Source organism: Pongo abelii, chromosome 21, assembly GCF_028885655.2.
Source record: "Pongo abelii isolate AG06213 chromosome 21, NHGRI_mPonAbe1-v2.0_pri, whole genome shotgun sequence".
Lineage (NCBI taxonomy): Eukaryota > Metazoa > Chordata > Mammalia > Primates > Hominidae > Pongo > Pongo abelii.
The window spans coordinates 21,095,240-21,106,381 of NC_072006.2; the positions used below are offsets into that span (position 1 = coordinate 21,095,240).

At 39.8% G+C, this 11,142-nt stretch overlaps 1 long non-coding RNA gene and 1 pseudogene across 4 annotated transcripts in view; one reads left to right on the forward strand and one right to left on the reverse strand.

Annotated features, from left to right (window-relative positions):
• The window catches only part of LOC129052094 (uncharacterized), a 57,440-nt gene that overhangs the window by 36,212 nt on the left and 10,086 nt on the right, over window positions 1–11,142 (forward strand). For 2 of the 4 annotated variants that reach the window (XR_008516857.1, XR_010138781.1), the window contains 2 exons: window positions 1,103–1,184; window positions 10,818–10,973. This is a non-coding gene — a long non-coding RNA (uncharacterized LOC129052094). The remainder of the gene's footprint in view (window positions 1–1,102; window positions 1,185–10,817; window positions 10,974–11,142) is intronic. The other 2 variants (XR_010138782.1, XR_008516860.1) reach the window with 1 other exon arrangement.
• LOC100453782 (mediator of RNA polymerase II transcription subunit 28-like) lies at window positions 4,692–6,857 on the reverse strand (annotated as a pseudogene).

Consider the following 11,142-nt stretch of genomic DNA (forward strand, 5'->3'; position numbering starts at 1 on the left):
TCATAAAGAGGTGTTTGAATTTTGTCAAATAATTTTCTTGCATCAATGGAGATGTTCATGTGGTTTTCCCCTTTCAATTTGTTAATGTAGTGTATTACATTGATTGATTTTTATATACTCAATTACCCTTGCATTCCAGGAATAAGTCCCACTTGGTCATGGAGTATAATCCTTTTTAATTAAATTAAATTAATTAATTAATTTTTTTAATTTGAGACAGGGTCTCGTTTTGTCACCCAGGCTGGAGTGCAGTGGCACAATCTTGGCTCACTGCAACCTCCGCCTTCCAGGTTCAAGCGATTCTCATACCTCAGCCTCCCAAGTAGCCAGAACTATAGGCGCGCGCCACCATGCCCAGCTAATTTTTGTATTTTTAGTAGAGATAGGGTTTTGCCATGTTGGCCAGGCTGGTCTCGAACTCCTGAGGTCAAGTCATCCGCCCGCATTGGCCTCCCAAAGTCCTGGGATTACAGGCATGAGACACTGCGCCCGGCCTAATCCTTTTTTAAAAAGAACATTTTATTGAGGTATAATTTATGTACTTTGAAATTTAACCATGGAAAGTATTCAGTTTGATGAGTTTTAGTTTATACAGTTGTGCGATGATCACCATAATTTAGTTTAGAGCACTTCCTTCACTCCCAAAAGTTCACTTTGTAGTCATTCTTCATCTGATCTTCCCACCCCTAGGCAACAACTAATATACTTTCTATTTTTAAGATTTGCCTTTCTGGAAATTTAATAAGTAAACTCATACAATTTGAGGTGTCTTATGTCTGGTTTCTTTGCTTAGCATAATAGTTGCCTTTAAAAGTTTTATTGATACATAATAACGACACATATTTATGAAGTACATGTAATATTTGAATGTGTACATACAATATGAAATGATTAAATCAGAGTACTTAGTCTATCCATCACCTCAAACGTTTACTGTTTTTGTGTTGGGAACATTTCAAATCTTCTCTTTTAGCTATTATGACATATACAATATATTGGTGTTAACTATAGCCATCCTACTGTGCTATCAAACACTAGAACATATTCCTTCCATCCAACTCTATGTTCCTACGCATTAACCAATGCCTTTTCATTCCCCTAGGCCTGCCCTGTTCCCAACCTGTGGTAACCATCGTTTTACTTTCTACCTCCATGAGATCAACTTTCTTGTCTCCCACATATGAGTAAGAATATGTGATGTTTGTGTTTCTGTGTCTGGCTTATTTCACTTAACATAATGACCTCCAGTTCCATCCATTTTGGTGTAGAATAACAGAATTTAATTATGCTTTTATGGCTGAATAATTTTCCACTGTGTATATATAGGACATTTTATTTATCATTCATCCACTGATGGATACTTAGGTTGATTCCATGTTTTGGCTACTGTGAACAGTGCTACTACAATAAACATTAGGGTGCATGTATTCCTTTGGTATACTGATGTCCTTTTTTTTTTTTTCTTGAGGAGTCTTGTTCTGTCACTCAGGCTGGAGTGCAGTGGCGTGATCTTGGCTCACTGCAACCTCTGCCTCCCAGGTTCAAACGATTTTCCTGCCTCAGTCTCCCAAGTAGCTGGGATTACAGGTGTGCACCACGACATCTGGCTAATTTTTGTATTTTTATTAGAGACAGGGTTTCACCACGCTGGCCAGGCTGGTCTCGAACTCTTGACCTCAAGTGTTCCACCAGCCTCAGCCTCCCAAAGTGCTGGGATTATAGGCACGAGCCACCACACCCTGCCTGATTTCCTTTCCTTTGTATAAATACCAAGTTTTAAGATTGCTTCATTGTATGGCAGTTCGATTTGTAGTTTTAAAAAGAACCTCCATATCATTTTCTATAATGGCTGTACTAATTTACATTCCCAGCAGCAGTGTATAAGAATTGCCTTTTCTCCACATCTTGCCATTATTTTTTTTTGTCTTTTTTGATAATACCCATCCTAACTGGGGTAAGGGGATCTCTCATTGTAACTTGCATTTCCCTGGTGATTAGTGAGGTTGAGCATTTTTCCGTATACTTGTTGCCTATTTGTATGTCTGTCTTCTTTTGAGACATGCCTATTCAGATCCCTTGCCACTTTTTAATTAGATTATTTGGTTTTTGTGTCAAGTTGTTAGAGTTCCTTGTATATTCTGTATATTAGTCCCTTATAAGATGAATAGTTTGCAAATATTTTCTTCTATTCTATATGTTGTCTCTTCACTCTGTTGTTTTACTTGCTATGCAGAAGCTTTCTAGTTTCATATAGTCCCATTTGTCAATTTTTGGTTTTGTTGCCTGTGATTTTGAGGTCTCCGTCACAAAATCTTAGCCTAGACCAATTCCTGAAGCATTTTCCCTAAGTTTGCTTCTAGCAGTTTTATGATTTCAGGTCCTACACTAAGTCTTTAATCTGCTTTTAGCAGATTTTTTTGCATATGGTAAAAGATAGGGGTATAGTTTTATTCTTCTGCATGTGGCTGTCCAGTTTTCCTAGTACCATTTATTAGACAGTGTCCTTTTCCCAATGTATATTCTTGGTGACTTTGTTAAAAATCAGTTGGCTGTAAATACATGAATGTTTTTCTGTGCTATTTACTCTATTCATTGTTCTAGTATATATAGAAAGGATGCCTCCCACTTTGTTCTTTATGCTTACATTGCTTTGGCTATTTTGAGATTTTTTGTGGTTCCTTACAAACTTTAGGAGTGTTACTTCTATTTTTGTGAAGAATGTCATTGGTAGTTTGATAAGGATTGCATTAAATTTGTAGATTGCTCTGGGTAGTATGGTCATCTTAACAACATTAATTCTTTTGCTCCTTAAGCGTGGCATGTCTTTCCATTTGTGTCCTCATCAGTTTTTTTCATCAGTATTTTTTGGTTTTCATTGCCTAGGCCTTTTATCTCTTCGTTAAATTTTTTCCTAGGTATTTAAATTTTTTGTAGCTACTATAGTTGGGATTGCTTTTTCGATTTTTCAACTAGTTCATTATTAGTGTATAGAAATGCTACTGATTTTAGTATGTTGATTTTTATCTCCTGCAACTTTACTGAATTTGTGTGTTCTGAGTTTTTTGGTGAAGTCTTTAGAATTTTTTATATGTAAGATCATCTTGTCTGTAAAGAGGGATAATTTGCCTTTCTGTTTTCCAATTTGGATACCTATTTCTTTATCTTGCCTGATTCTAAGACTTCCACTACTATGTTAATAAGAGAGGTGAAAGTAGGCATTTGATTCATGTTTCAGTTCTTGGAGGAAAGGCTTTCAGCTTTCCCCTATTCATTATGATGTTAGCTGTGGGTTTGTAATATGTGGCTTATATTATGTTGAGGTATGTTTTTTCTATGCCTAATTTGTTGACAGTTTTTATCAGGATGGGATGTTAACTTATATAAAATGCTTTTCCTGCATCTATTGAGAGGATCATAATTTTTGTCTTTCAATCTGTTGATGTGATATATCACATTTATTGATTTGCGTATGTTCAACCTCCTTTGCATCCCTGAGGTAGATTCCACTGATCATGGTATATTATCTTTTTGATGTGTTGCTAGGTTCAGTTTGCTAGTACTCTTGAAGATTTTTACTGTATGTTCATTAGGGACTTTTTTTGCTGTTGTTTCCTTAGTATCAGAGTAATGCTGGTCTCATAGATCAAGTTTGAAAGAGTTCCTGCCTCTTCATGTTTTTGGAATAATTTGAGAATTAATGTTAGTTGTTCTTTATAAGTTGAATGTAGCAGCAATGCCATCTGGTCCTAGATTTTTCACTGTTGGGAGGCTTTTTATTATGGATTCAATCTCATTACTTATTATTAGTCTGTTCAGGTTTTGTATTCCTTTTTTTTCAAGATTGAAAAATTGCTATTTATTTAAAAAAACTTCTGAATTAAATAGGGAAATGGCAATAACTGGTATATACATTAATTCAAAATATTTTCACTGAGCACTAAATAGAATAGTTTCCAATCTTTTCACTAAGAACCCCTTTTAAAGGATGCCTAAAACTGGCCAGGTGCAGTGGCTCAGGCCTTTAATCCCAACACTTTGGGAGGCCGAGGTGGGCGGATTACGAGGTCAGGAGTTCGAGACCAGCCTGGCCAACACAGTGAAACCCCATCTCTACCAAAAAATATAGAAAAAAATTAGCTGGGCATGGTGGTGGGAGCCTGTAATCCCAGCTACTCGGGAGGCTGAGGCAGAATTGCTTAAACCTGGGAGGCGGAGATTGCAGTGAGCCGAGATGGTGCCATTGCACTCCAGCCCGGGCAACAGTGCGAGACTCTGTCTCAAAAAAAAAAAAAAAAAAGGCCGGGCACGGTGGCTCACACCTGTAATCCCAGCATTTTGGGAAGCTGAGGCAGGTGGATCATGAGGTCAGGAGTTCAAGTCCAGCCTGGCCAAAATGGTGAAACCCCATCTCTACTAAAAATACAAAAAATTAGCTGGGCGTGGTGGCACGCGCCTGTAATCCCAACTACTCTGGAGGCTGAGGCAGAGAACTGCTCAAACCTGGAGGGGCGGAGGTTGCAGTGAGCCGAGATCACACCACCGCACTCCAGCCTGGGCGACGGAGTGAGACTGTCTCAAAAAAAAAAAAAAGCCTAAAACTTAGTTTATTTAGGTCTTTAATCAAGAAATCTAAAGCTGCTAATCAGAGTTTTGAATCACCATTAGATGACTAGGCTAACAACCTTCAGGTCATATAATGTGGATTTTAAAAGCTTTGTTTAAACTATACTTTCTAACAGAGGGGATTCGTTGGTCTCAGGTGATTAATCACAGGTTCAAGTGTGAGACCCTGTATATACACAGACAAAACAGAGTAATAGGTATCATTTATAAGGATAAATAACATATGGTCCTAGTATATTCAAGGGGAATAATGTCTAATTTTTATGGGTGTACAATTAGTGATGGGCAGGGAGACAGATACAAATGACTAACCCACAAGGGAGAACCTAACAAGGGCAATAGAAGAGATAAAAGTCCTGTGCCCTAGGGATGCAGCAGAAAGGGTGCTGGGAGGCTTTAGGGACCAGGTGGCATCTAGGTCAGATCAAGATATGAATGGATGTCAATGTGTGTGGGAGGGACCTTCAAGGCTGGAGAAAACAAAGTGAGCCAAAACACTGAGCCACAGGAGTACTCCCTGCTCAGATGACAGTGAAGCATTTGTTCTGAGTAAAAATATGTAATCTAATAAAAGACTGCATAAAACACTGGAAAACCTCACGCAACAAGAGCAGGAAACAGTGCTTGTGAGTATTTCTTAACAGCAATTCAAGAGTATCTGAGGTGGCCTGTGGAACGAACGAAAGAACAAAATATCTTCCTAAAGGCAGAGGCACCACATGCTGTTGGTGGAGGTTAAGTAGCCAAGGATCACACCGCAAGCCCACCTCCATTCTGAGACCCCAGTCCTTGGAATCAAATCCACAGCAAAAATCTTCCTTAATGGAAAATCTCTCCCTTCCCAAAATGTAAAACAAAAACAATATAAGCAAACAAAACTGAAAACAAAAAGAGATAATCAGAGCAAGCTTTAGCCTCTCATACTTCACCTATGCCCCAACTGCCATGTTACTGAGAACAGGGTCTGCCCCATTACTTAAATGGATTCATTACTGCAGAACATGACAAAATTTATCATATCATTGATCCTACTATGTCCCTCCCTATAAAAAAAAAGTAAACAAACACCACACAAAATATAACCTTACCCTGAATAAAAGTCACCATCGTCCTAAGGATCCTACTGTAATGTGACTACCCTAACCCAGGAAACCTTAATCCTGTTCTGACCTATTCACACAAAAAATCCCCATTCTAAGAGCTTTGGAAGCATTACAAACATTGTTGCATTAGATTCCTCTTTTGAGGTATTCTGAAGCCTTGAAACACAGCAAATTTACATATTTTTCTATACTACCACTGAAGGGTAATTATCATAAAAGGCCTACAACCAAAATCCTCATCCCCTGATTCTCAGGCTATTTTTTTTCTCCCTCAGATCAAATAATAGGAAACACACACAAAAAGATGAAAAGTCATACAAAAATAAAAACATAGAATCTGTAAGTGTCATCACACTAACAGTCTTAACTGTGCTAAAGAGAAAAAGAATTTATTTGGTTTACTCAAGCTCTGGGCATTTTATAAAGTACTCAAGACATTAACAGCTTATAAAAATAGTGAAAAAATTTAGGTGGGAGCATAAAACTAACTCCTTCATTCAAAATGCCAAGTTCACAAGAAGGGATTTGTGGCAAACTGTCTGCACAGGGCTGCCTCAGACACCAGCCCAATGGGGCTGACGGCTTTGGCCTTTGTGCTCAGGTCAGCTTCTGAGGTGCAGGATGTTGGCAGATGCCTGCTTGAGGTACGTGGAGGAGCCCTGAGGGCTGCTGCCTGGTGTTCTGTGCTGCACATTTGATGCCCTTCAGCACCTGTTGCCAATGCCTCAGCTTTGTCAAGTGCTTCTGGACCAGTGTGTGTTTCTGTTGTAATTCATTCCTTAGTTCTGAGACATCCTCTTTGGTAACTTGCTCTGGTGCCTGGACAAATAATTGCAATCGTTTTTGTAAGAAAACATTCTGCCTGTGTTGCAATATCCAGAAACTCCTAGATATACTGATCAACAGCAGTTTGAATGTTTTCCTGACCAGTGCCATTGACATAGTCCTGACTCACCAGAGAAGCAAAGCAAGCCTCAAAAGATGACTCCAGCTCATTCACCAGGTACTGTTAGAAGGTCTCAGAGTATCTGGTGCTGCCTGAAGAAGTGAAGCCTGGCCCCGGAGCTCCAATGTGGGTAGTGGGGGCCCTGGTGGCTGCCAAGAGAATATACCACCTAGTGGAGCCACCATGTCTCGAATAGCCTGTATTTCTTTATGATTCAATCTTGTTATATAAAATGCATCTAGGAATTTATTCATTTCCTCTAGGTTTTCCACTTTGTTAGTGTATGATTGTTCATAAGAGTCTCTAATGAACCTTTGCATTTTTGTGGAATCAGTTGTAATGTTTCCTTTTTCATTTCTAATTTTATTTATTGGGTCTTCCTCTTTTTATTGTTGGTTAGTCTAGCTACTGGTTTATTGATTTTCTTTATCTTAAAAAACAACAACAACTTTCGCTGTCATTGTTTCCTTGTAGATTTTGTCTCTATTTTGTTTTATTCTGCTCTGGTCTTTATTATGTCTTCCTTTTACTAATTTGGGGTTTGGTTTTTCTTTCCTTGAGGTGTCTCATTATTAGGTTATTTGAAGTCTTTCTGCTTTTTGACTCTAGTTATTTATTGTTACAAATTTCCTTCATGGCAGTGCTTTTATTGTATCCCATAGGTTTTGAGATGTGTGTTTCCAATATTTTTTACTTGAAGAAATGTTTTTATTTCTTTCTTAATTTCTTCATTGACCATCATTCAGGAATATGTTAATTTCCATGTATTTGTAGTTTCTAAAGTTCCTCTTGTTATTGATTTATAGTTTTATTTCACTGTTGTCTGAGAAGATGCTAGATGTGATTTCAATTTTTTTTTTTTTTTTTTTTGAGACAGAGTCTCGCTCTATCGCCCAGGCTGGAGTGCAGTGGCGCGATCTCAGCTCACTGCAAGCTCCGCCTCCTGGGTTCATGCCATTCTCCTGCCTCAGCCTCCCGGGTAGCTGGGACTACAGGCGCCCACCACCATGCACAGCTAATTTTTTGTATTTTTAGTAGAGATGGGGTTTCACCGTGTTAGCCCAGTCTCGAACTCCTGACCTGGTGATTCGCCCTCCTTGGTGTCCCAAAGTGCTGGGATTACAGGCATGAACCACCGCACCCAGCCTTAATTTTTAAAAATTTGTTGAGGCCAGGTTTGGTGGCTCACGCCTGTAATCCTAGTATTTTGGAATCTGAGGATCCTCAAGTGGGAGGATTGTTTGAGGCCAGGAGTTTGAGACCAGACTGGGCAACATAGTGAGACTTTGTCTCTACAAAAAGTTGAAAATTAGCTAGGCATTGTGGTGTGCACCTATAGGCCTTGTTACTTGGGAGGCTGAAGAGGGGATCATTTGAGCTCAGGAGTTCAAGGCTGCAGTGAGCTATGATCACAGCACTGTACTCCTGCTTGGATGACAGAGCGAGACCGTGTCTAAAAAAAAAAATGTTGAGACTTGTTTTGTGGCCTAATGTATGGTCTACCCTGGAGAATGTTCCATGTGCTGATGAGAAGAATGTGTGTTCTACAGCTGTTGGATAAAAGATTCTGAAAATGTCTGTTAGGTCCATTTGGTCTAAAGTGCAGTTTAAATCCAGTCTTTGTCGATTTTCTGTTTAGATGATCAAATGCTGACAGTGGAGTGAAGTTCTCAATAGTTATTGTCTTGGAATCTTTATTTTTATAGTGAATAATATTTGCTTTATGTATCTGAGTGCTCTGTTGTTGGGTATATATATATTTAGAGTTGTTATCTACTCTTACACTCCGGTAGCATTTTTGCTACGAAGTGAATCTCCTGGGTTGGATGTTATATTACTTGGTATTTCATGTCTTTGGATCAGCGTGAATAATAGTGCTGGCTGAGCCTTACAGGACTAGAAAGGCAAATCCATGTTTGGAATAAATCCAGGTATTTATCCCTGTGAGGTTGAACCACTGTATTTTAGAGGCTGGCAGGTGGCTGATGTAGTCAGTTTGTCCCCAAGTAAGTAGTTTATTTTCTTGAGAAATAGTGTCACATTAGGGACTCAACTTTCTGCTGATACATGCTGGGTAGTTCTTGGCAATTCTTTAGGTATCTATGTACCATTTTCTTCCTTTATCAAGACCAACACTTGCGCACTGGGTTATCCTTAGACATAATCATAATTACTGGCCTGGTGGCTGGGAGAGGAGGTTGGACCAGCTCCTGGGAGAGCAGTACCTATTCCCTTGTGAACATAATTTGCAGGTACAGTACAAAATGAAAATATGGGGACCTTTGTTCAAAAGGTAGAGGAAAACATGCCATAAAAACAAAGTTTCTTTTTTTCTGTGGTCCTTTTCTCTTGCTTAAGTGTTTTAAATAATATATATAAGGCCGCACACGGTGGCTCAGGCCTGTAATCCCAGCACTTTGGGAGGCTGAGGTGGGTGGATCATGAGGTCAGGAGTTTGAGATCAGTCCGGCCAACATGGTGAAACCCCGTCTCTACTAAAAATACAAAAATTAGCCAGGCATGGTGGTGCACGCCTGTCATCCCAGCTACTTGGGAGGCTGAGGCAGGAGAATTGCTTGAATCCAGGAGGCAGAGGTTGCAGTGACCTGAGATCATGCCACTGCACTCCAGCCTGGGCAACAGAGCGTGACTCCATCTCAAAAAAAAAAAAGTATATATATATATATATACACATATAAATAAAATTATGTATATATATGTATATGTGTGGGTGTGTATATATTTGTTGACCTTTCCTGTTCATCATTATATTGTGCGTTGTCCATTTAAATCAGCACAATCAGTGAAATGACACAATTTCTACTTTGTTGCTCCTATTAGGATGTTTTTTTTTAGAACGTTAGAAATGTTGCAGAAACTAATTCAACCTTTGTTTTTGTTTTTGTTTTTTTTAGACAAGGTCTCGCTTTATTGCCCAGGCTTGAGTGCAGTGGCGCAATCACAGCTCACTGCAGCCTCAACTTCCCAGGCTCAGGTGATCCTCCCACCTCAGCCTCTCAAGTAGCTTGGACTACAGGCATGTGCCACCACACCTGGCTAGTTTTTTGTAGAGATGGGATTTTGTCACTTTGGCCAGGCTGGTCTTGAATTCCTACGCTCAAGCAATCCACCCAACTTGGCATCAGAAAGTGTTGGGATTACAGACATGAACCACTGTGTCTAGTCTAATTCAACTGTTTTACTTCACTTCTCCATATGCGCATTCTACCGGTGCACTCTAACTTCAAGTTGAGTAAGAAACAGACAAAAAGTAGCTATGAGTTGCCTTATGTTTCCAGTCCCTTCTGTGTGATCATTTTCAACACAAGTGGTTGGCTAATAAGAGGAACTTGAGCAGGAAATGCGTTGACCGGGTTCCTTGGCTGTTTATGCTAAGACATTATCTTCTGAGTTCAAATCAAATTCTGGGTCCAAATGGACAGTGATGTCTCTTGGGGCTGTCAGTGTCCCAGATTACTCAGATATAAATGTGTTTAATATGGAAGAGGAGCACAGAATTCTGGTGAACCCACAATGTGCAGTGAAACTCAAAATGAGTATGAGGAAAGTTATGGAAGTTGAAGGGCAAGCATCACAAATACCATTTACAAAAGGATAGGCATATTGCATGTATCTTCCCTGTGCTGGACAAGGGTTGTGTGCAGCTATGTAGGGCACATGCTCATTAAGCTGGCCTTAATTGTGAAGGTTCCGTGGTAATGAATGGTGGAAATGCTATTCATAAGGAAGGATGGGCCATCTGTACACACCCAGATGGTCTGTGGCTGGGAGCATGGCCCAGGCAATCTTGGGCATCCATGGAGATGTTCCTGTGTCATTTTTTAGGATCCCAGGTTTTCCTCAACAAGGGTCTGACCTCTACAAAATAGACATGCATTGGCTGAGCATCCCAACATCGGTAGAGCTCTGCCACTCTAACTACAAGGCCTTCAGCTCACATATTTGGGCAATAATTCTGCCTTCTATCCAAGAAGATAAAGGCCTTGTAAGCACTCACCAAGGAGTCCTGGTTTACTTAACCATTAACTGTTTGCTAATGGCTGAATGAAGTCTTCAATTTCTCAAGGTCCTTCTGCAGGTGGTAATGCAGATCGGCGATAATCAGTCTACTCTGCTCTTTGTAGGCATTTTCCCTACATTTTCAAAGGCCTGCATCATCACACCTGCCGCAGCTTTCTCTATCATTGAGGCATTTTCTCAGGAAATCACCTGTGAAATATTTTGCAGCTAACCACCTACCTGTGCCCCGCCAGCCAACCTGCTTTACTCCTGCCAGGCAGGTGAGTGGTCCCCAGATCCCTATTTTACCACCTGTTTTATCAGACTGTTCTTGGTATCACCTGTGTTGGAGGGAGTTCTCTGCAAAGACCAATATGGGACTGCATATACAGAGATTTTATTTCAAGATATGATTGTGAGAGAATGATGAGGGGAGCACTTACTTAGTCT